The following is a 2,795-nucleotide window of genomic DNA, read 5'->3' as shown; positions in this document are numbered from 1 at the left end:
AGAAGTTTTTGGATGTGCATAGGGATTTGAGTCTTAAAAGATCCCATTCATCTACGTTATGTTCTCCTGGTTGTAGGCGAGTTGGTCAATTCTTTGTGGTGCAGTGACTCTATGTATCCCTTCCATTTCCTTCTGATGCTTCATGTTTTCATTCGATATTTTATCCATAAAATATTTCACTTTTTAAAATTGAAGCCTGAATTTTTTTATTTCTTTAAATTTGAGAAATCTGCATGTGTTCTTTTAGAGAACTTAAAATATTTTTTTTAAAGTATTCAATTAACCTTCTTTAAAAATATAACAAGAAAGGAGAGGAGAAATAATAAACTATTACATAAGCAATGGGTAAAATGAGGTGGATCCAAAAGAAAAAATAAAAAACGAGTTGGTACGCATAACGAGCAAAATTATAAGCCTGAAACCAAACATATGCATGTTCATCAAAGTGAATTAAACCCTTTAATTAAATGGCATAAAAAAGATAGGCGTTGGTCAAAGAAAAACTTGAATTCCTTTATAAAATCTATTTTGAGCTGCAATGTTATTAACTCAAACAGTATTAAAAATTAAGGAGAAGACTATTTTACTATTGTTCTTCTTTCTTTCAATATTACTTCATTCTTAAAAAATTCAATATAAGCACACAAGTACTAATTACCATATTATGTCTAGAACTCTAGAAAATGTAACAAGATCATTGACTACCACTGTTGTTTTTGTTGATTGCCTTAAAGTTGAGCACAACTCACAGCAATCCTATGAGCAAAAAGACCTGAAGCCTTTCTATAACTATCAACATTTATCAAAGATCTTAAGGTTACAAATGACTAGTAACTAGGAAAACCTCAGTGCATGCCTCTAGCACATGCATATGAAAACATGCAATTTAAAGTGTCATTGGAATCATCTAGTCAGATGGTAATCTTTGACCAGACACATGCTGTTTTGGCACACCAGGGAACTGGAACTGGTTCATAGCTGACCCTTTGGTTCATTTTCAGAGGCAGTAAATCGCACTGAGGAGGTTGCTGATCATTCTCCCTTGGAGCAGCTGGTGAAATCAAGCTGCCTGACTAGTGCAATTTCTTACCGCAAAGTCACCAGAGTGCATTAGAAGGCATGTAAAAAAAAAAAAATGTTAGCCTTGTATGTAGTACATGCAAACTTATCTTCTTATTGTTATGTGCCATTGAGTCAGTCACCTGTGACTCACAGCGACCTTGTGTACAAGAGTCCTAACTTCTGCTCTATCCTGTGCCAGCCTCACTGTCTCTGACACCACTCAATCACTGAATCAATCCATCTCATCGAGGGTCATCTTCTCCTGCACTGTTTCTCCACTCTCCCAAACATGATGTCCCTCTCCAAGCACTGGTTCCTCCTTGCAACATGCCCAAAGTATGTTAGATGAAGCTTCAGAATCCTTGCCTCCAAGGAGAAGCCTGGTTTCATCCTCTCTTGGACAAACCTATTTGTTCTCCTTGTAGTCCATGGTATAGTCAACACTTTTCTCCAGCACCACAGCTCAAAGGCATCAATTGCCTTTCTATCATCCTTAGCCACTGTCCAACTCTCGGATGCATAGCATGAAATTGCGAACACTGTATAGCTTAGAACAGGCACACCTTGGTCTCCAGCCTGATGTAGTTGTTCTTCAGTCCTCTTGAGAGGTCCTTGACAGCTAACTTTCCCAATGCAATTCTTCTTTTGCTTTCCTGACTACTGGTACCAAGAATGTTGATTGTGGAGCCAAGCAAACTAAAACTATTAACTATCTCAATCTCTTCACCATCCATACTGATACTGCTAATTGGCCTAATGGTGAAAATATTTGTTTTCTTGATGTTGAGCTTCAGTCCGTGTTGAAGACTGCAGTCCTTGACTTTCTGAAGCAAGCACTTCAGGTCATCTTCAGTTCCAGCAAGCAGAGTTGTGTCATCTGCATAACGCAGATTTTTGATGAATCTTCCACCAATCCTCCTCCTCATACAGCCTAGCATCCCTCATGATCTGTTCTGCATTCAGATTGAAAAAGTATGGAGACAGAATAGTGGCAAACTCTCTTCCCAATTTTGAACCATGCAGTGTCTAAAAATAACTAATTTCTATTGGAATATTGCATAAAAATTTATGGGCAGTCATTTTGGTATGAAATCCTTTATCAGTGGCATTCTGTATCCTCTATATGATTTGCAACCTCTCTACCACCCAGTGATGTCATAAACAGGAAGCCACGTTTAGTATCAGAAAAAGGTCAGTGAAAAAGAATACCTGTATTAATATGCTGACACGGTGACTCCTACAAGGAGCTGAAACATGACTACTAGTTTAATGACAGCACAGGATTGATCAGTGTTTCATTCTGCTATGAACAGTCATAAGCCACTCTGTAACATTAAAAAAAAAACAAACCACAAACACAGAAAATGTGATGGTTAATCTTATGTGTCAGTTTGGCTGGACTATGTTGTTTAGTTATTTCATCAAATTCTGGATGTCACTATGAAATACTTAAATGCGATTAAATCAGTTGGTTTTAATTAAAGCTAATTATCGTCCATAATTTGGATGAGCATCAAATAAGCCATTGATGATCTAGAGCAAAAACAAAACAAAAAAAGACATTTCACGAGCATGTGCTCTGCTTTAACAGCACTTTGCAACATTACTTTATTCTTCCTGTTACTTGACCTATGGATTATGTAAAATAAAACTGTCGCCATCTCCTAACCTATCATTTAGAATTTTCCAATCTCCCATTTCTTTTTTAAATGTATTTTTTATAAGAAGAAATA

Source organism: Elephantulus edwardii, unplaced genomic scaffold (assembly GCF_000299155.1).
Source record: "Elephantulus edwardii isolate Elephantulus edwardi_28Jun2011 unplaced genomic scaffold, EleEdw1.0 scaffold00008, whole genome shotgun sequence".
NCBI lineage: Eukaryota > Metazoa > Chordata > Mammalia > Macroscelidea > Macroscelididae > Elephantulus > Elephantulus edwardii.
The sequence above is the reverse complement of the archived record's forward strand: the minus strand, read 5'-3'. Positions refer to the sequence as shown.